The sequence below is a fragment of the Anser brachyrhynchus genome (genome assembly GCF_964034855.1).
Source record: "Anser brachyrhynchus genome assembly, chromosome: Z".
NCBI classification, from domain to species: Eukaryota; Metazoa; Chordata; class Aves; order Anseriformes; family Anatidae; genus Anser; species Anser brachyrhynchus.
Genome location: NC_137697.1, coordinates 59,102,500 through 59,125,819, shown reverse-complemented (window position 1 = coordinate 59,125,819; position 23,320 = coordinate 59,102,500). Strand labels below are relative to the sequence as shown.

Sequence of the window (23,320 nt, the reverse complement as noted above, 5' to 3'; positions counted from 1 at the left end):
ATAGCTGGTAAAAACTGCTTTTGCTGAGGGCATCTGCAAGAATTAAGAAATACTACTATCAAAGCTGAAAAATAATTGTAGAAAATAATTATTTGGGTACTTTGACCTAATATTCAAATGCATATCATAGCACCAGATGAAAGAGAAAAGAACTGTATGAGAAGTGACACATTATGGCCTATTATCTACTGTATGTTAATTAGATTAAGCTTCCTGCTCTTTCAGGAGTTTAATGTCAGCTATTGTAATGCTGACAGTAAGAATATTTCTCATATCTTTTCCTCCTGTGTTTCCTTATCTTGTTCCAAGCGTTAGTCAAATGAGCTTATGATTTAATGATGAGGTACAGATGCAGAAACATTTGCTTCAGCTTCACTATTTTTTCTCTTCCATAAAGCCAAATTTTTCATACTTTTGTTTTGCTTAGTTGTATAAATGATGTCAGTGATGAATATTCTTATCCCTGTGTAAGCTTGTGACCATGTCCAGTGCAGTATATCTGCATTCTTACTTTTTTTTTTTTTTTAAGTCTTCTGTAGACCTCAATGCAATTGCTTTTTGCCATCAATCACATGCAGTTTAGTAGTGCTGAGGCTGTTGCTGTTACAATAAGTTGTTTCCCAACAGGACACTACTTCATGATTGTGCTTACAGACTTAGGGAACACTGCTTTTAGGAAGCATCTGATGACAGAGAATAGTATGTGTGGAAGAGGAGGTCTGAACATTACACTGTCTTGGCTCTGTCTCTTTAGAACAGATACAGAATTTACTGTCAGCAGTGAGTTACCATCGGAGGTATGTAAAACTGAAAACTAAACACATGACAAAACAAACCAAAGCAGACAGCAAAACAGAAACTATATTACCATTCCAGCTGTCTACACAAACCAATTGATGTAGAAAGAGAAATGTTAAGTAGATCTTCTTCAGATTAAGTTGTCTATCTGTTGCTAGATGCAAAAATGGTTCTCTACAGGCTGGTTTGAATTTTAATGGCACAACCATTGCATTAAGAGAAGGAAAGAAGAGCTCGCTGAAATGAACAGGAACATAAGGTGTTGCATTTACAAATAGAAGGATGACAAACTGGAAAATGGATAGTAGTGACTTTTATGAAACAGAGGAAGCGGCATTTCTGTGGACTGATGCTATTACTGAAAATCACCGAGCAAAGTACTTTTTCAAATGTCTGCAACTAAAAACTGCTATCAGACCTGGCAAAAATAAAAGCATCTTCAAAATTCAACAGCAAAACAAAGCATGTGGATTGATGGCCACAACTCAGCCAGTTTTCAGCTAGTTTGATTATTCACAGCAGTATATGAGCTCATTGAGCTTGAAACGGATCAAACCCCTTACCTAGTTTCTCATGCTAGGCAGGTAGCCCATACTAAGACTGGTATCACTGGCAACACTGGAACTTGCAAATTCAGAACTATCCTTGGTACTCTGTCTGGATACTGTTTGGATGCAGTTTGACATTGCATAAAGTCATAAAGTCGTAATGTTACTGTGATGCTGTGTTCAGAAACAAACGTATTGTGGCAGTCATTTAATAAATGGAAAAAAGAAACTATAGGAATGGAACAAAAGTAATATTTATTCCTCTTTTTTTTTTTTTATTTTAAATCCAGAAGAAGCAGAAAAGCCAGAGATAAATTGAATTGACCCAAATCAATCCCCAGCCTCCAGGGGATACATACTGCAGATAGAGGTAGAAGGTTTTGCTTAGAAACCAACATCTTCTGTTGTCTCTTTTCATCTTGGGGGGCACTCCACTCTACTTTTAGGGAGGCTCTAGCTCCTTGAGTGTTGTATAGTGACAACTGCCTGTTCTGCTAAATTTTCTGACAAAGAGCAAGGTTTCACTGCTCAGTTTCCAGATTGGTCCAGGATCTTTTCTCACAACTGCTGTTTTGCATGTCAGCCTTCAGCTGTGACATGCTTCAGGCTTGCTCAAGCATTCCATCTTCGTGAAAGAGTGAACAGTGAAAAAGTAAATCTCTGCTCCAGTTACGTGGAGACATATGATGTGTTTTGTGGCATGGAGATTTCCCCCTTGGGTAGTACATTAAAAAGTCTGATGTCTTCTGTTTCTGCTAGGCAGGGAAATTCATTTTTGTTGCAGTTCTTGTAAGCAGTTAGCTCATGACCTACTGGTAACAGAAATGTTGTTGTGTCCCAGTTCAAATACTGCAGCATAGAGAAAGAGATAAACAAAACCCTAACCCAATTAGCTCATGAGGAAACTGTCATTGCTACAAGACTAAACTTTTCATAAAAAAAACCAAAACAAAACAAAAAACCAACATCAACAATAAAAAAACACAACACAAAACAAAAAAAACTTGTTTGGGAAACAGTGTCCACGGGGTTTAAATTATTTTATAAGCTGGTGATGCATTTCAACTGTATCCATCAGGGAGATACAAGTCTCAAAAATTAAATTCCTAAAACTTTCATGAAGACTGGGTAGAGGAGGAGACCATGCAGGTAACAGAAAGACAAGGGGATTCAGAGCTTGCAGATGAGTACAACTGAAGAACTCGAGGCAGGGAGAAGTTTTATCAAAGCCCTGACACTGGGAAAAGTTTCAGTTGAAACCTGTTGTTCTTTAGCCACCTGAACAGAGGTTCTTTGTGAGCCACACATTACAGGAAATGAAAATTCATTAGTTTCCGTGCATATGAAACTACTCGCTTATTATGGACTATGATGAAATACACCACCAGTAGCAGCAATGTGACAAGGCAGTTTTATGGTATTAAGAGTCTATATAAATGATTAACAATTGTTTTAATTTATGTTTTCTTGTTCTTCCACCCATGTGTTACTTGAATTTATAGGTCAGTGTGCGGGTATGTGTGTAGGGGAGAAGAATTAAAATGGATAATTAAATAGCGAGTGGATTTTCTTTGAATTTAGCCATATTAAAAGAACTGGAGTCTTTATTCTTGGTCTGTTGTCTAAAGCTCCAGCCCTGCAATTTATGGTGTCTTGGAACCATGGTGAGCTGTTGGTATATTGTATACTTCACAACTGGAATAGATGCAAGCTAAAGTCTGCCAGTGCTCATGCTAAGATTCTTGTAAAAGCTTTCTAACTAAAGCTTACCATTTATGGAGGATCATTGGTATTAGCCTGCATGAAATTTTGTCAAGAGCGTGGGTAGACAAGTTAATACTGACCTGTACGATTTTATCACTCAGGAAAAAAGAGATCTTGGCATTACCACAAAAAGTTCTATACAAAAGTCCTCTGAGTACAGATTAGAAAACAAATTCAATGGTAAAAGTTCTTAGAAAAGGAACAGAGAACAAGCTTGAAAACTATTTTGCTATGTAAATACCTGGTGCATATAGTCGTGGAGATCTGTATTCCCTTTCCTCCTCTCCTTATCTTCAAAGCCTTTGTTAGGATTTAAAAAGATACAAAAAGACACAAAAGACAAGGTTGGTCAGGCTTCTGTAGCCAAGAGTCATTACATGGACTAAGTACCTAGTCAGGAAAAGATGGAGTCTGGAATTTGATAGAGGTTGACAGATCATGAAAAGGATGGGAGTGATTAAAAGGGAATAACTATTTCCTGTTCCTCCCAGTGCAAGAATTACGTGGATCATCAGATGAAGCTATGGGATAGTTGGTTTAAACAAACTAAAGTACATTTTTCATAAGCAATGCTTCAGCTGTGGAACTTTTTGTTGAGGGATAGTGAGGTGCTAACATCCTAGTCGAGCTGAAGAAAAAATAGACTTGGATGACTCCCAAACGCTGTGAGAAACTGCATGAGCGTACTGCCAGAGACCTCTCTGAGTAATTGACAGTGCCTATGTCTTTCCCCTAATCTTTAGGAGCTACTGTCACGGCATTTGGACCGTTGCAGTACAGTACATGCTTTTTATGTATTAGTTGAATTCTAGCTGTGTCTGCAGTGAGGGAAAAAAATGTCAAAGATGTCCAAAGTAATGGTATTATTTGCATTATTCTACTGCATTCACCACTGTTTTTTAATGCAGTATAATTTAAAATTGTATTTCAAATCTGCTAATATGCATGTTCTCTCTAGAGCAGGTGCATGTATGGACAACCAATTGATATAGATATCCTGTGCATTTTGATTTGGATTTCAAATTAATTTTGAAGCACAATTTTAAATAATTTACAGAGTAATAATTTATATAGTAAAATTATTTGGCTCTTTGCATTTGTACGCAGGGAAAAATTAGGCATCTACACGCTAATAAACATTAGCTGTCCTGACACAAAGAGGCTCACCTGCTTATGCATGCTTCTTGAAGATTTGGCTGAGTTTCAAGAACAACTTGTCATTTTGTGTGACTGTTTGTTGACGTCTAAATAAAGATAGCAGTGTGGCCTGGCTTTAACCATTCTTCTCCTTTTCTATTTGAGCAAAATTATCAGTACCAGATCTTTTTCCCCCTTTAAGAGATTTGAAGATTAAATAACAAGTTAAAAGGAAGCACCAGGCAGAGAGTGACATAAGCATGTAATTCTCACCAGCATAATCTGATTTCTCTGAAGTCTATCAAGTATACCTTTATTTAGTGTTGTGCAGCCTTCTTATGCTCAAATGAATGTGTTTATTAGTCAGAGGTATTTATAATTTTTACCAGAAGTCACATACTGTACCAGGTCCGAAACTTGAAAACTAAGCCACATTAATCTGGTCATTCCCAGCTTCACATCAAGAATTAAATTCTCAGATTTTTCACAGATTTTTCCACAGAAGATCATTAATGGAAATGGAGAATATCTATTGGTTTCAGTTGCATGGAGATTCTGTCCTTATTTTGAAAACTATTTATTTACTTGGACAAAAGATAACCCTAGCAAGACAAGCAAAAATGATTGCTACTCAGTTGTAACTAGCAAATCCCAAATTCTACTGTATACCAGCTTAAATCAGCACAAATTTTGTGTCCTTAAAAAACATAGCTGCCCCATAGACTGCAAGTATCAGGTCTCTTCTTCTAAATCTTACCTGGCCTTCATATTACCCTAAAGATAGATGCTATCAAAAATACATGAAATTACATGAGTACTTCCTAATTATTTCACCAGATACATAGATAGGGCACTGCAAACTATCTTCCATGGAATTTCTACATGGGGTTCTTCAGCTAACAAACACTCACATACAGTTTTAGGCACTGATACATAGTAGTCATGTGGTGGTTTTACCCAGGTGGGCAGCCGAGCTCCACCACAATCACTCGCTCACTCCCCCTCCTCAAAGGGAAAGGGGGTGAAAATACGATGCAAAGGGCTCAAGGTTTGATATAAGGATGGGAAGATCACTCAACAATTATCATCATGGGCAAAACAGACTCAGTGTAGGGAGATTAGAGAAATTGACTGCCTATTACTAACAAGATAGAGCAATGAGAAACAAAGGAAAGAAATTAAGACAACTTCCCCCCAACCACCCTCTTCCACCTCCTCCCAGCGAGCAGTGCAGGGAAATGGGAGCTGCGGTCAGTCCCTGATGCTTCGTCTCTGCCACTCCCTCACGGTCACTCTGCCCCTGCTCCCCGTGGGGTCCCTCCCACGGGATGCCTCCTTCCCGAACTGAGCCTGCGGGGGCTGCCCGCAGGCAGCAGCTCTTCAAGAACTGCTCCCACACGGCTCCGTACCACGGGGTCCATCCATCCCCCAGGAGCAAACTGCTCCAGCACGGGTCCCCCACGGGTGGGCGGCAGCTCCCCCCAGACCCCCTGCTCCTGCGTGGGCTCCTCTCCACGGGCTGCAGCTCCGGCCCGGGGCCTGCTCCTGCGGGGGCTCTCCATGGGCCGCAGCCTCCTCCAGGCCACATCCACCTGCTCCACCGGGGGCTCCTCCACGGGCTGCAGCGTGGAGATCTGCTCCGTGTGGGACCCATGGGCTGCAGGGGGACAGCCTGCTCCACCAGGGGCCTCTCCCTGCACAGGCCACAGGGGAACTGCGGCTCCCTGCGTGGAGCACCTCCTGCCCTCCTACTGCACTCACCTGGGGGGCTGCAGGGCTGGCTCTCATTCCTCTGCCTCTCAGCTGCTGTTCTACAGCAGTTCCTTTTTTTTTTTTTTTTTCTTTCCCCCTCCTTTCTTAAATATGCTCCCACAGCAGCGCAAACAACATGGCTTATTGGCTTGGCTTTGGCCAGCGGTGGGCCCCTTGTCTAACACAGGCAGCTTCTGGATTCTTCTCACAGAATCCATTCCTATGGCCCCCCACTACCTAAACCTTGCCACATAAACTCACTACAACTCAGTGTCTTCAGAAACTTCAAAAAGCTAATTGAAAGCATTTTTTTTAATGCTACTTTTACAACAGGTCACAAGCAATTTCCGAATTATTTCCTCTAGAGGTCAAATTATTGATGCATTCATCTAAGTCAGCTGGCTTGCAGGGACACCATAATTAGAAACAAGATCAATAGAAACCTACTTCGTTGAAATACCTAGCAGATGTTTCCAATGATAGGAAATAGTTACAGATGTAAGAAGTCATAAGGTTTTGGGAAACGATAGTAATAACTATTTTTATACACAGCACTGTTCAGAATGTGAAAAAGAATACTAAATAGTATATGACAAGGTTGTACCGTTAAAGTCCTTCTGAAAATACGAGATTACTTCTGCACACTAGAAACTTGGTGAAATGTCAGGGCAAAAATTCTGTCTACTGCTTTCAGAGATCCCCAAACTTCTAAAATATATATGTACAATCATAAGTCTAACTGAAATTAAAGGAAAAATTAAAATAATCAGAATATATTTTTCTAAATTTCTGCTTTATTTTTCCTACATAGTTTTCCTACATCTACTTTGCAAGCCGAAACTCTAATTTAACACACTGTGTGAAAACATTTTTCAGATCTTTTGTGTGGCCTTTTGCAAAAGCATTTTTGCCTGTCCCTCTTGGTGCCTCAACTGTTTTTCTTCCACAGAGTTCAAATATTTCAGCTGTAACCTTAGCCTGGCTAACCTCTTGTGTTGATTTACCTTCCACTTCACTGACATTAAGATTTACTTTTTTTTGTCTTAACAAACATTTGTCCTTATTAATAATGGTTTGTTAATTATGAAGCCAGTACTACTATTCAGACCTTACCTTTCTTTCATTATGATCAAGCCAGTGGCTCAAATTGAAGTAGACACTCCTACAGATAACTGATTTAAGTGCTATCAAATTGCACTGTCAGGAACATGTCTTTTGTCAAAAACAATGCTATGAAAGCTGTTATCATAAAGTCTTGTGTTTTATTGACTTTTAGTTATTCTCATGTCACTTATTCTCTGCTGACAAGTGAAAAGATATTTTTTCCTTTTTGTATGTCTTATTCCCAAGGTACCTGAAAGTGCAAAAGATCAACAAAAACACAAAGGTAAAGAGCAAAGTGCCTGACAGGACAGAGAAAATGAGTAAGAGGAAATCGGTGAAGCTCAGTCAGTAAACAGTAGCATCTATACCTGAGCTCATAGTTTCTTGACACCCACAAACACAATTTGGAATTGGAATAGGATTTGGAATTGAAAATAAATCCAGTAAAAGAGAGAGAGTGTTATTGCCCCTTCTGATCTGAAAGATTACCTTACTTTCCTGAAAAGCATAAATATTTTGTATGTTTTCTTTAAAAATGCCTTTGAGCTCTTTGGTGTTTTTTTTTTTTTAAACATATATATATATACATGTATATACATTATATATATGTATATGTGTGTATATATATATATGTAATATATATATATTAATACTTCTAAATATATATATTAATGCTTCTAGAGTACTGAGAATGCTACCAGACAGTCCATGCATATTGTATGTTGTTAGTAAATATAGTTTACTCAGACACAGGAATCATTATGTTTTATCTGTGATATAAAGAGAAAAAGGCATGCTAACAGGAATACAACTAAAGCATGAAGATGGGAATGTAAGAATGAAATTTACTAGGTGTTCTGGTTTAGGTATAAATTACTGAAAAGCCAGGGCTGCTTTAAAGGTGAATTCTGATGAGAGGTGGAGGTGGGGAGACAGTGACTGACTTAAATGAGCTGAGTGTCCAAACTATACTCCAAAATGTAGGTACTGTGGCTTTGATTGGCAAGCATTTCTGCACTTGGTTAACCATTTGGATTGCTGATGCTGTATTCACCATTTCAGTATTGGATGTACAGCTGAACAGTACAATATTTCTAATGGTTTGAAACTGAAGCTTTCAAAGGAGAATATTTATTTGAAGAAATGTTCGAGTCTATCGCTTTCTCCTGGTTTACTGTAAAAAGACAGTATGTAAATATAAACTAAACTACTCATATCTCTCATAAATTACACTGAAGCAGCTTTCAGGAGAACAAATTTTTTTGTTGCTGTTGGTCTCTTCTGCATTTACCCTTTTCTCTTCTCATGCAGACTGATAGGCAATAGAGATTTTGATATACCTCCACATGGAATGTTTATACATTTACTTGAATCTGATCCAGTGGTGCAGTCAGGTTACCCATGAAATAGCAATTGTGTAAACAAAATCCTATCATCTGGCTTGAACTCTTCAGCTTTCTTAGCACCATAGTTTACTAGTCTGTATTTTTTTTATACACAGTCTGTTTTTCAGAAGTAATTTGTATTGATATCACACATTTATGAAACTTATAGCTGGTTGCAACTTTGCAATGACTTTCTATTTATCTTCCCTATGATATCACACCTTTCTTTCCAATGTGATAGAATTAAGACAGCTTTTGGGAGTATGCCAAATACTAATGCCACTTGGCAAGGTCAGATTTTTTTACTAATTCTGTTTGTCTTAGGTGCCATGAAATCCCACTCAGGGCCAAGAAAAACAGGCAGTTATTCTATCTGTGGGCATTCCTCTTAGTAGCAATGGTAGAGGATATTCATACAAGAAGAGAAGGAGAATTTACTGTCTCTTAATTTCTGTATACAGAAGTACACAGTCATACAATGAACTAAGTTCATCCATGTAACCAATTAGGGATTCATGAAATTTTGAGAGTGAAGCCTAAACAAATTCTCCCTGAGACTGTATTATGGGAACATTTCTTGAGACCATTCTCTGAGGATGCATCCCACAGGACTCATACAACAGGTTAATGGATATTGTGGTATGAAAATTCCCAGATTAAATGGTAATTCTCTTTACCACTGGTAAACTAATTCTACCAGAACACTAAGTCAGGCCCTGAATCAACAGGTATTTAAAGGAATGCTGTGATTCAAATTTTGAGCTGTTTCACTTTTTACAATAGTATTTTCAGATAATCAAACTTCTTACAGTTCTTCACCAAGAGAGTGGTTGAGCACTGAGATGGGCTCCCCAGGGCAGTGGTCATGTCACTGAGCCTCCTGGAGTTCAAGAAGAATTCGGATAATCCTCTCAGACACATAATTTTTGGGTGGTGCAGTGTGGAGCCAGGAGTTGGACTTGATGACTCTTGTGGGTCCCTTCCAGCTCGGAATATTCTACCTTCCTATGATTCTATGGTGATAAAACTGACAGCTGGGAAAAGCTATGTGGGAACAAATTACTGGAGGGATCTAATAACCAGACTACTTGTTTTGGAGTGCCAAACATGGGGATTTAATCTGTTTTTACAAGGTATTCCAAAGGAGTCTCTAAAAATGCTTTGGGCAGAAAATATTTTCTACTTTGTATAAATCTTCATATGGCTGGGCAGTGGACTGAGCATTGTCTAGCATTGTGCTAGAACTCAGAGGCAAGGATGAAACTGGAATATTTCTATAATTAGAAATGGAGCCTGTACTATGCAAGGTGGTGTTGTAAATGAGTCACATAGGCTGTGAAGTTACTATAATAAAGGTGTACAAGAACTTCTGAGAAATGTCTGTATTAGGTTTACATGGCAAGGTTTGGGTAGCAGAGGGGCTGCAGGGGTGGCCTCTGTGAGCAGAGCCCAGCAGCTGCCCCATGTCAGAGAAGAGCCAGCTCCAGCTGCTCCAAGAGGGACCCGCTGCTGGCCAGAACCGAGCCATGAGTGACACTGGGTGGGCCTCTGGGAGAGCAGAGTTAAGGAAGGGGAAGAACTGCTGGGCAACAGCAGCTGGGAGAGAGGGGTGAGAGCCAGCCCTGCAGCCCCCCAGATCAGTGCAGCAGGAGGGCAGGAGGTGCTCCAGGCACGCAGCAGCAGTTCCTCAGCAGTTATATTAATCTCCCCATGCTGATTCTGTTTTCCCCGTGATGATAATTGTTGATTGATCTCCCTGTCCTTACCTCAGCCCTTTAGCCCTTTCCATTGTATTTTCTCCCCCTTTTCTTTGAGGAAAGGGAGTGAGAGAGCAGTGTGTTGGAGTTCAGCTGCCCAGAAGTATAAAACCAGCACAATGTCATTGAAAAAAAGCACAAATATCTTGATATTTACATCATCATTTACAAGCACAATTTTTCAAACAAGATTCTTGCAGGCAATTGCAATGCTGACAGTCTAACTTATGCCGTGACATAGCTAAACATTGTATTTCTAGGGTGCTGTATAGATAGCATGAAAAAGATTGCGCATGGATGTTGAACAGGTTCAGACACAATAATATAAAGGGAAATATATATATACATATACATATATATATATATATTTAAATTGCTGCAATTCCTCTCCCAATAAGCTCCCATTAATTGTAATGATGACTTTACATAAAAAGAGTGATTCAGGTCTGTGAACTGCCATTTGAGGGCTGGTCACATAAGCATTTCTATCCTGCTGTCTGCTCACATGCTGTGGGGCATTTTTCATAATCTCACTTTAAAGCTTTGTGGTTGCCATGAATAAGATGACATGCAGATTACCACATAAATTGTGTGTCTCTTAAAAAAGCAGTTGAGAAAACTGCTTTGTATCAGAAACACCCTTTTGAACTTTATGAACACAGACTGGGAACATTTGCAGAACAATTGATGAAGTCAGTGTTGGGGGAGGGAGGAGAAACATGTAACTTCTTGTTTACAGAGATAGCAGTTATAGTAGATAATTTTCGAACATTGATAATGATAGGAAAGTATTTAGACCAGCTTACTTGCAATCAAGTGCTAACCCTTAACAGTATTTCTTCCTTGGTGCTTTACCTTGAACTAGATTGTGTTGTTACAGACGGTCTTTTTTCCTCTGGCTTCATTTGCTTCAGAAAATACATCGTCTGATCTGAATACCTTTTGGGTTAATAGCATTTGTGTTTGGTTCTAGTGCATTCTGGTGCATTATGTTGGATTTCCTTCTTGGGTAGAGCCTCTAGGCTCTCCATAATCACTAAACAGATCCAGTAAACAACGTTTATTTTGTAGAGTTGTATACCATTTCAAGTTCACACAAGACCTCAAAACAGAATTCCTTGTGCTGGTTTCTGCAAAAGGGTTTAGAGTTAATCTAGCAGAAGGTGCAATCAAAACTGCAAAGTGTCTCTGGATGAAGTGCATTTCTCCCAAGACATATGAGTGCCTACTGAAAAATTGGGTCCAGTTACTTTATTCTGTACCCTCAAAATGCATGCTGCTTCCAGCTAAAACCAACATTTCTTTAGCAAGTTACAAAAGGGGGAGTATAAACAGAGTCTCTCAAGTGATTATGTGAGAACAATTTCCTGTTACTGACAATTTAAAAAATATTCTTACAGTATTTCTTACAGTATTTCTTGTTCAGAAACAGTGTTTTTTCATTTGTTTGCTTGTTTGTTTGTGATGTGAAGTACAGACCCTAGATGTAGTACACCTAAGAATGGAAAAAAACAATGGTTCAGACATTGCTTTTACTTTTTTTTCTTTTTTTTTTTTAAATTTTTTTTAAGATGCTTGTAAACCATATGGGTGAGTAATAATCATTAATTTGTTTCATGTTATTTTGAAAGTTTAAGACATATCAGAAATCTAGAGGATTTGCCTTGTAGAGCATGAGACCACAAATTTTACTTCTATCTTATCCCCTCTGGCTTGGCTTTGGCTTTCCAAGATAGCCTGCATATTTATTTCTACACCTACCATAATGTGCTTTGTTCTTGTCTAGGCTCCAGGCACATCATAATTTAAATGATTCATAGTAGCAATAAATCGGATAAATAAAACTTTATACTGTAATAGATATATCTGAAAACATTTCTAATGAGCTAAAAACATAAGAAAATTCAGTCTAATGAACTCAAGCCAATGAGAAAAAAATTACATTGTACATTTCAGATTTTGTTATAATGCATTTTACCATGACCTACCATAGATTCACACTTTAATTGTTTGGATTCTGCATTCATCTTGGGCTACTTTTTATGGCTGTGCTCGGAAAACCCTTTGTAAATATTAGTTGACTTTTTAAAAGTAAACATTTCAGTTACCCACAATTTTCCAGTTTGTATAATTCAGTGACGGCTAAGAGATGTAAAATCAATGCTCTTCATATTTTCTTCTTAACTTACACTTAGTACAAAATTATGTTTAGGCCTTGAAATATATATGTATTTAAATAAATATTGAATTTCAAATCCATCTAAATCATAGCTTTATGTGCAAGGTCCACAAGTACACTGTCCTACCAAAATTTCCAGTGCACGTTATTATAGTCCTGAGTTAGAATCACCAATAGCCTATGCCCACCAGGTTGTTTTCTGATAAATACAGATTGTAAATTTACACACATCTTAGTCCTGTGTGCTTTCATTCACACAGTGCACAGCACAGCCAGGTGTCTTTGTCACCAGGTTTCTCAGTACATACATCAAACTCGTAACTTTCTTGCCTATTAAGTGTTGGACTACAATGACAGTGTTAAGTGAGGGGAAGTGTAAGTGATGCATGTGCTTCCTGTAGCAAGAGAAGTGCATCACTTCGCTTGTTGGAGGTATTGATGGTAGGTACTGGTCAATAGCTACATTAGACAGGCCTAACTCACACTGCAGTGCATGAGATGTGGCATGTCTGTGTGTGTACTATTTTACTGAGTAGTAATGTCAATCTGTTACTCTGTACGGTTCTGACTTTTGCAACTGACTGCAGTTGCTCTAGGATTAGCTCATGATGTAGAATGTAAGTCAATGTAGCATTTTCTATGAAATGTATTTTGTGTTTGTGCACACACATATACGTGTGTATTTTGTGACTTGAAATGAAAAACAAATCTTTGTTTATCTGAAGCATCCTTCTGTTTTTGAGGAACTTGCAAAAGGATACCTTGTGATCAATTTTTGTCTGTTCTCAATTAATTATTTTCTGTGGCTTTTTTTTTTTTTTAAGGGACAGTAAAAGTAGCAGTTTCCAGACACCTTTTTCCAGTTGTTGTCCTTCTCCAGTTGCATTGCTGGTCCCAAATGTTACCAAAAATAAATGCTTGGATTGCTGTCTGTGCCTCTGGACTTCAGTTGGAATTGCCACGAAGACAACTGGGTCTGTGTCACCTAACTTGAGAACTATTAAGTTACGGTGACCTGGTGGTAAAATGGGGAAGCGGAAGTTGTTCCCTCTCTTGGTTAAAAAGAGAAGCATGAGGCACTTAGGGCTAAGTCTGCATACTACAGTCCAGCAACAAGCAGCCTTAGATAAGAATAGGCTGCGTCTGTTGCCAATGGTTTGTTGTTTTGCATTTCTTTTTCCTTTTGTTGCTTATTTTATTGGTGTGTTTCATGATATTAATTTCTGTTTATTTTAGCCACTTATGGTAGTCTTTTAACTAGATAGACTAAGCAGAATATAATAGTGATATAACCAGGAACCAAAATCTGGGATTAGTTATTGTGGGAATCAGTGAACACATGTTAGTTATAGTGATTTCCTAGATCTATGAATATCTTTAATTATATTGGTTTTGGTACAAAAATAGACCATGATTCTGCTACTTCCAAAGTCAATGGATGTATCCAAAGAGGTAGGATTGTTTTTGATGGTTCTGTTCTGCTCCATTGCATAGTACAAAAGATAACTTGGCATATAAAGCATTAATTACCTTCACGAACAAGCCCAAACTCTTCTCCGTTTCTGAATGCTCTGTACTGTACAACTTAGGAAGACAGGTAGTAAAAGCAACCTGCTTAAGGAGATCCACAGACACTTTTCACATGGAAGGCATTTCACAGCTTCAAGCAATGTCATCTCATGGCTTGTAAGAATGATGTTCCAAATATAACATCTGGCTCATCAAGTTACTAAGTTGCCAGAAGATGGGTGAGGATCACATAATTTAGACACTTAAACACTATGTATTTTTAATTGATATCTGTAATCCCCCCAAATGAGCAAGATTTCTAAATCCATTTACATGACCCTCCCAATTAGATCAGAGAAAAGGATACTACAGACCAAAACCTGAAGTCTTTTCTTGCTTCTTATGAGGACCTGAATTTTTGTCCAGGGAAAACTCACAAATATACCTATATATATTTATTTCCCACAGCACTGTGGCAGTGAAGAGTAGGAATGGATAATATTTCAGGGAGGTCAGAAAAGCAGTCATAGTGACAGAACTAGCAGGTATACCTTGAGTCCTCGATCAACAAGGGAGAAAAAGCTAAATAAAAAGGATTTCCTACAGTGTTGGCAGATGTTTAGACATTTCAGAATATTTTCAACTTGCCCTGGGTCATAACAAAACCTCACTGGAGTAGGAGGAGTCCTCTCCACAGAGCGAATAAAGTATGAGGTTGAAGGATGACTAGATGACTGAGAGGCAGGCAACAACAATGGTGGGAAAGTCCTTCTAATTTCTCTAAACAATTTAAAGTCATCTAGACTATTTTTTTAAATCTGCAATGCAGTTACTTGAGCAATAATAATTGAAGTGATTAGTATTTCCCTGAGATAAATGATTTGCTAGATATGGTATATGACTTGAGTCCCAGCTGATGGCCATTAACCTTGGTAGATCATTAATTGTCTAGATAGTACCATTTACTTCAGCTATCACTGCTGTTAGAAGTGGAAAATGGAAATAAAAAGATTTCGGGGCCCCACTGATCATCAGTAGATGTTGAGCATATGGACTACATAAATGTATACCTACATTGGAATAACTAGTATCAGCATGAGTAGATAGCTAGTTTTATTTGCCAATTCAGTTGTCTTTTGTACAGTTTATGTCCTGAAAATGAGTCAGTTCAGAATGTCTGCATTCTCTCAGATTGTTTGTTATTCAACCAGTACATTTTGGTCTATATGCCTCACTATTCTGATATGAACTTTTAAGAATTTAATCTTTTAAACACATGATTTTATAGTAGTGCTCAATTAGTATTTATCCTAATTGCTTTACACAAAATTCGTACTTTGAATTTTCTCTCTGCTTCAGTTTATTGTACATCAAGAGGGAAGAGGTGAGAAAAATGGAGTTAGTAAATCAAATAAGAAGCTCTCTCTAACACTTGGTACTATCACAAAACCACAAATATATGTCAGAAATTCCTTTTTTTTTTTTTTCTCTTTTTTTTTTCCTAGTGGATGCTATTAAATAATCAAATATCTTTACTTAAACTTTCATAAATTTATCTTTTTTTTACATTAGAAATGGCCCTACATCAAAGCCCCAGAAAATAAATGGATATGCATACAGCAGAACTGAACTGAGATTTTGATCCAAAGTCCAAATATTTCCCCTTTTATGGCCCAAACCACTACTGTGAGCTGACATGTATTTCCCTTTAATAATAGAAAAATGTTTTTAAAATTAAAAATAACATTTTGAGTCTGGATTTCTTATGTATACTGAAAATTTGAGTTGTGACACCCAGAATGTTTAAATTTCCCTTGATATTTTGACTGCTATTTGAGCAGCAAGATTTGTCTTGTTGACCTTCTGAAGTGGATGTTTGAAATAGCGTTAGCACCTTCAGTCTGAGGATGCAAAAGGAACTGTTGTCCTACTGTTGCTGTCACATGATAAAAAGTGGCTCTGTAAGGCTCAGTCATTAAGATGTCTTATGAATGTAAAGAGATGACTATGAGTTCTAGTTTTCCTGAAGGAAAGCTGAATGTATACATCTGTGGGGTTAATTGCTACATGTACATGTATGTATGTATATATACATGACTGTGTGTTTAAAAGGAAAATAAAACAACATGACCAAATAGATGATGTGCTAAATATAAATAATTCACTAATAAAGCTTATAGAAGCTGATCTGTACTACTTTATGAGATATACTTGGTTTATCTAGAGACCTGACAGCTCCAGAAAACTAAATACTCGATTTAGGGGACAATTCGTTCCTCAACCTTATTTATACCACTAACGGGAAAAATCTGTTTCATTTGCTATACCTGAAAATATTACTAAGGAAAAAAGATCTTAATGGCTATAGGGTTTATCTACTTCTGTTTGCACTGTGTGGTTTATATTGCCTGGACCACTGTTTGTAGGAATGATTGTAACTTTGCAAAAATGTGATTATGATGTTTGTCATCTGAGGGTAGCAAACCACTGCCAGAAAGCTTATGTTTTAGTAATAAAAATATGGATAAAGAGCAGATAATATGGATAAAGAGGCATCTGCCTCACTGACAGATGTGCTATCTGCAGAAGTGTTTCTAAATGGAAACATTCAAAAGCTTGATGTGTTGGTTTAGTGACTCTGATGAATAGTTACAAGGAACTAGGCAGTAAATATATATAAAGAAATACCTAGGATTAAAAAGTGTTATGGACAGTATTAATTTTTCTTAAAGAAAAGAAGTGCCACTTAGTGTACTATTGTTATTGAATACCATATGAAGGGCCAATTTTGTAAAGAATTTTTTAGAAATAAAAAAGTGTTTAGAAATAAAAAAGTTGGAAGCAATATTTGAGAATATGCATTTTAAAGCAGGCAAAAGTTGGAAGCTAGGGACATACTAGAAACTCACATAAATATTCAACTATATCACCTGCCTTGATGTGAAATCCATTTTTTTTTAAACAATCCCAGTTATTAAAGTACGTATGAGTTGAGTTTTATCTCACTCAGAGCTCAAAATGTTGTGATTTGTGGTCTAGACATAGTTCTGATTATCATCTTGTTTAAATTTTTTTCTGAACTTGGAAGACTTTCTGGCTCAACTTGTCCAGTGTTGAGCCCTTAATACTCTGTGGGAAATGAGCCTGTTGTAATTTCTCTAGGCACACTGGCATGGCAAATCTGGACATCTTTACTGCTTTCCTGCAACATACTGTAGCAGTTCTCTTGAATTCAGTCATCAAGGACGTACTTGTACCTTTTTGAATCACCAGATTCACTAAATGCTTAAGAAAGGACCTTATTTTGGATATGGGGCCCTTTATTTTCTGCATAATTTGAATTCCTGGTAAATTAAGTTTATGCTTTATGTAGGTATGGTTTTAGAACACAATTTCTGTAGCATCAAATAACATAGCAGTGATTCTTGTTTAATTAAAGATTCAATTTTTGTATTAATATAGTTTTCACAGTCTGAAAACAATCTTTATCAATTTTATGAGTAAGGAATTTTATTTCTGCCTGTACTGTAAACATATTAGATACTAGTGCTTTAGAAATAATGTTACTAAACTGCAAACTAAGACTGACCATTCAACTATTCACTTATATCATTGGTGAGATGACAGCGTCTACAGTGTGTAAAGCACAGAAGAAGATAAAATTCCTGTCTCATTTAGTACACTGTCTAAACAAACACGTGACATGATACAAACTATCCTGAATGACCAAGGGGTAGCAGCACTACAGTGGATGAATTTCACTGCTATCGTGTGCATTTCAGAACTGTTTATTGGAAGTCACTGTTAAAGCATTCAAACTGCACAGCCCTCCTGCATCGTGGAAGTAGGTTTCTATTGTGTATTCTGTGCTAGCTTTGTGCATGGAGCTCATTGATGTCGATGAGACATCTGCATGCAGAACTGGGGCAGAATAAGCAATAAAGATTCACACTGCAGATATGATAGGGCTCCAGTCTGGTGCCAGAAGAAGCATATTGCTATTAGGCTGGTGCTTCTTAAAATAATACAGAAGAATCCGTCATTACTCAGATAGCAGGTACATCTGATGATACATTATTGATTTAACATATTTATCTTTTCTGGAGTTGCTTTAAAAATGCATATTACTGTATATAGACCAACATAAGTAATGACAAATTGTTAAACTTCATTTAAACTATAATGGAATCACATCTGTAGGACTTTCACATAAGGCGCCTGTCTGACAAACAAACAGTAAAGCTTCTTGCCAGAAAGTGCTTGTAGTCTGAGTCTGATTTTCATGGTTTCGATTCCTTCATTCTGTATACCTGAAGAAAATAGCTTAAGAATTTAGTGAGTAAGGTCTCCTATTTGCAGACTGAACATAGAAATATAATGTGGCCCAAAATGCCTTTGTCAGATTACATCACTGGAAACTGTAAGATGATCTATTTTCCTCTCTGAAGGAAGTAATGGAAAAGCAAAGATCTCAGTCTCAGAATCTACTTCTTCCATAATTTCTACAAGACGCTTTCCAGTTCCAATTTTAGATGATAGTGTATGTTTTCTACCTCCTTCTCTGACTACTTTTCTTAGATTTTGAGTCTGCCTGATATTTAGGGGGAAAAAAAGAGTACTTGAGATGAAATCTGAATCCATAATTGGGAAATACTGATTTCGTGTGAAACTTTTGACTTCAGTACAAATTGAACAGGACTCAGTACATTCTTGCCTCTCAGATGTGGGTCTTATCCCTTCTGCAGCACATTTAGGTTTGTAGAGTTCTCATTTTGTACTTTTTTTTTTTTTGAAAGAGAAAGGGGGTTACCTAGAGAACTAAAAAGATATTCTATTGCTACGGTCATATCCTTGCAAAAAGCTGCCTTTTTTTTTTCTCTCTTTTTTTTTTCTTTCTTCAGTCTGAAAAACAAACTGTGAACATGAGATATGATCAAGATTTAACATTTTTCTTTGTGTATTTCCCACTCATGGTACTAAACTGTATGAGTACATTCTATGTGTATGCTTATGAAATGTCAGGAATTCAATGCCCATACAGCTAACACTGCTTTTACTTAGGAGACAGTGTAAACTAAAAAGCATTCAGCACTGGGAGCTATGGCTTATACTTACTTGCTTGCTGCATTTAATAGCTTGATCTACAATCATGTTGTAGAAGGTAAAATTTTAGTTTTATTTAAACTTTTCAGATGAGTTAGTTTCTTATGGATTTTGCTGTGTGAGATGTTTAAAAGTCAGTAGCCACACTGAGTGAGCAAGATGGACTCATTTTATTCCTGCATGAAAGGTATCCTTAGTTCAACCAGTCATGGTATTTTACGAACCAGAGTTAACTTTCCCCCTAATAGAAATCCAATATGACATTTTTATTATATGTCTGGTCTCTGTTGCTTGGTCAGAGCTCTGTGTGCTGGTATGCCTCACAAGGCTAGCTGACACTTTATCAGAAAGCTTTACAGTGCGTTTACCTGCTGTAACTTCTTGTAATGTTCTGAAATCTCTTTCCTGTGGGAGATTACCATTTTGTGTTTGGATTTCACATTCTCTCATGAAGGATCATGCTGTATGTTATTATTATTATTATTTTAATCTGTCTTCTTGTAACCTTTTACATTGATGTAAACTGAAAGTACATCTGGACTGAACGTTTGGGTTTAGAATCTAGTTTAGGTTTAGATTCTTTTTGTGACATAGGCATAGAAAACATAATGCAAGTGCTACAGCAAATGTCTGTATATAGCATTCTTACATCTTTCTCATTCACATAATTCACAATATTATAACAATAATACTTCTGTCACTTTCTTCAAGTTGTAATGCTTCAAAGCAAAATTAATACTAAATAATCTGTAGGTACACTTAAGTCACAACATTGCTATGTGCAAATGGTAAGCATATCTCACTGTTACATATTTGCTAAGATTCACTTCTGCAATGACTAAAGAAAAGACAGCAAGATTTAGAAAATAATGAAGAAAGTACATAGGATCATTAGATGAGCCTTGTGATCTTGGCAGGTCCTGCCAACTACAGTTACCAATAGTAATTGCTTCAGTAATCAGTGGCTTCTGTTTTTGGTTTTCTGGGAGATTGTATTGAAAAAAAAATGAGGAAAACTTCTAAAATGTAAATGAGAAGTGTATATTCCACCTAATTAATTACAAAGAAATCTAAGTCATAGACACTGTGGAGAAGGGATGAATCTTGAAAAAAAAAAGTGAAAAACAAGTAAAATTTCTTTTGTTCTAATATGAAAATATTTTTATTTTGAAGAAAAAAAATAAGAACATCCTTTAAGGTGTTTCTTTGGTATTGTGTGTGGGAAACAGTGAAGAACCACTTATTTAAAATATGTGATTTTCTTAATAGGTCATAAATAATATTCAGAAGGAACACTGGCACTTTGCAGGTGACTTTGCAATACATGCTGCCCTTGGGCAGTGTTTGAATTGTACAGTGATTGACAACCTCTTGTACAAGACCACTCAAGGCAGGGCATTTTACATGTCATTTCTGCTTCTGATAGCTAATCTCCTACACCTTCTGTTGGCTACCTGTTCTGACCTGAAACTCCCAGAAGGCAATTTAGAGTCCAGTGTTCTCTGAAACTTAAATTAACCTAGAATGAGTATATATGAGCATGCTTTTGTAAAAACTACAGAAATTTCAAACAATCCTGACAAAGCAAGTATTTTATTATCCAGCTTTTCCCTGTTTCCCTACTCTTGTAACAATTACGCGTACTGGTTACCTACCAGCCTAGTCAATAGAATGTCCAAGAATTTCTTTTGAACAGTTTCCATTTCTGTGTTCAGCACTGTCAGGGACCAAGCTTTATCATTTTCACAAATTTTAAGGCCTGAAGTTTTCATCTAATTTTTACATCTAAAATGAGTGGACTGCTGATCTCAGAACAGCAGTGACAAAAACTATGCAGTTAATAAACCCATTCCTTTGTTCTAGTGGGGGGAAAGTGTGCAATGTATTACTGGAAGAGAACAGAGCAAAATCGACAATAACAATCACTAATGTATTTGGGAGAAACATGACAACCTGCAGTACCAAGCAGGAGTCCTAATCCTGTCAAGTTTCTTCCCCACTCCCATTGTTCTCGGAGTACCATTCCCTTTTCTTTTACCATCTTGAGCATTAGCACTCTCACAGTGCTCTATTCATCAGTCTATGTCACAGGCGAAATTTTACTTGCATAGTCAGGCTGGTTAAAAGTTTCAATCATTTTTTATTCTTTTTACATGTCGGTAAAAGCTCTGTTGCAACAAAGCCTAGGAACAATGCCAGAAAGGGAATGGGAATATGTTAAGAGAATAGTATTTCATTTTCATTTGGAGGGTGATGGTTAAAAAGGCAAAATCTGTCTAACTATAGCCCACGCTTTAGGCAACTTAATCTGCAAAGCGTTAGAAGGAAGGATGAAAATAAAAAGTAGAGGAATTGTGATTCTTTACTGATTTTCCATTTCCCTTTGTTTTTCAGAGACAATGGTTCAAGTGCAAACAGGACTTGAAATTCTATCCTTCATGCTAAGAAGGTTTAACACCTCTTCTTTTAAATATAAGTGACTACAAGGTACAGTTAATCAAAGTACAATACTTTTTAACTTATAATGACTGTTTTTTTACTTAAATGCTTTCTGTACATTTTGCTACAGTCAATGAGCATTTTGTCTCCTACACTTGTGGAAATTTCAACCTCAGGAAAACACATCGATTTTGTGAAATGGCTATGAGATGATACTGAAGTGTGTGTGTGTTGACCTGACTAGGTTGTAAGCATCATGGATGAGAAAGGACACAGAGAACAAGAGCAAAATATTTGTCAAAGATCAAAGGTATGGGAGGAGGAAAAAGGATTTTACTTACAGGAAAATGTCAGTGTGTTTCACTGGCAGAGCTCGTTATTCTGTCATCCCATCTGGCTAGCTTTTGATAGTCTCACGAGTGAACCCTCCACACAGACTTTCTGCTTCCGCTTTCATTTAGGTTTAGTTTATTGGTTTTCTTAAGCTTAAAAAAACTTTATTTTTTTGTAGTAGATTTCACTAATGTTAAAATATGTAAGATGCTTTCTCAGACAAAATAATGACAGGATACTGGTAAAAAGCAGAATCTCAATAAATGCTATAAAGGTTAGTTTGTTTCCATTTAGAAAGTCATTAATAACATGCCATTTTCAGCATAAAAGTATATATTTACAGGGTCTAGGTCAAAAGAGCCATCAAAAATCAAGAGTTTGGTGATGTCCTCCCAGTAGCCACCATCCCATCGAGACTGGCAATGGTGGCCAGCCCTGCAGCTCTCCCACACAGTTCTAGTCCTCAAAGCCCAGAGCAATTGTATTGGGCTGCTACTGAGAGAGGTGAAGGACAGGGACTGGTGCCAGCATGAGGAGCAGCACTCACCAACCTGAAGGAATGGGGAAGATCAGTAATGTATGTCTCAAGATCCTTATCCTCTTTCTTCTGCTGCTGCAATGATGGAATCCCTCTGAATCACTGCCAAATGAGCAGTCTTCCTGGTTGTGGTTCAGATTTGGTTTTGATTTATAACAGAACATATCCAGAGTAACTCCACTGAAGTTAATAATCAATTGCATAGTTGCAAAAACATAATTTTGAAACTCTGCCCTCTCATTCTCATTTGAGAAACAGTCTTAGAAAAAAAGCAAGAAGTTGTTGCTAAACTTGGCTAATTTTCAAGTAATTTACTTAGACCGTCAGTCTTCTCATTCCTTCAAATCCAATAATTGACGATGTTAATGCTAAAACAGCATGCAAGGAAGAACTTGAATGCAAATTTCAAGGAAACCTGGGATGTAGTACGAAAACAGCCACAATGAATACTGGATTTGTGTTTCACTTTAATTTGTAATGTCTGCCCAGTAACTCTGAACTCAGAGCCTATTCATGAATGTTGGCATTGTGATATATATTAGAAGTTCATTTGCTATCAATCAAGATGAAAACTTGGAGGTAGCATAATAAATGGTTAAGAGTATATGCCAGGGAGAAGTTCACATGTGTATGAAAACAAAATAAAAACTGGGAGTGTAGTGCTGGGCATCACATTTCTTGTTTTCTATCTTAACTATCAAATATCATTGATTACCTTTTATTTTTGGATGAAATATTTTCTCTGAAAAGCTGTGAAGTAACAGCAAAGGACAGCGGAATTTAATAGAACAGTACTCAGCTTTCTTATGTGTAACTCAGTAACCACTTGCACTTAACAAAGTTTCAGCCTTTAAAAAAATTCAAGAAAAGTAATTTTAGCCTGCAAGAATACTCCTTTATTTGAACACATTAGCAACTGCCAAGCTAAGCTTTTTAGAAAGCGCTGGTTTTGTTCCTTGGGTAGATGAAGAGCA

At 37.2% G+C, this 23,320-nt stretch overlaps 2 long non-coding RNA genes across 2 annotated transcripts in view; one reads left to right on the top strand and one right to left on the bottom strand.

Annotated features, from left to right (window-relative positions):
- LOC308185623 overlaps positions 1 to 23,320 on the top strand; it is a 72,863-nt gene that overhangs the window by 22,712 nt on the left and 26,831 nt on the right. The window contains exon 4 of the long non-coding RNA XR_013943521.1: positions 21,431 to 21,523. This is a non-coding gene — a long non-coding RNA (uncharacterized lncRNA). The remainder of the gene's footprint in view (positions 1 to 21,430; positions 21,524 to 23,320) is intronic.
- LOC308185624 lies at positions 1,495 to 6,612 on the bottom strand. The gene is made up of 3 exons (XR_013943522.1): positions 6,009 to 6,612; positions 3,352 to 3,410; positions 1,495 to 2,195 (listed from the first exon to the last, which is right to left on the bottom strand). It is a non-coding gene; the product is annotated as an uncharacterized lncRNA (long non-coding RNA).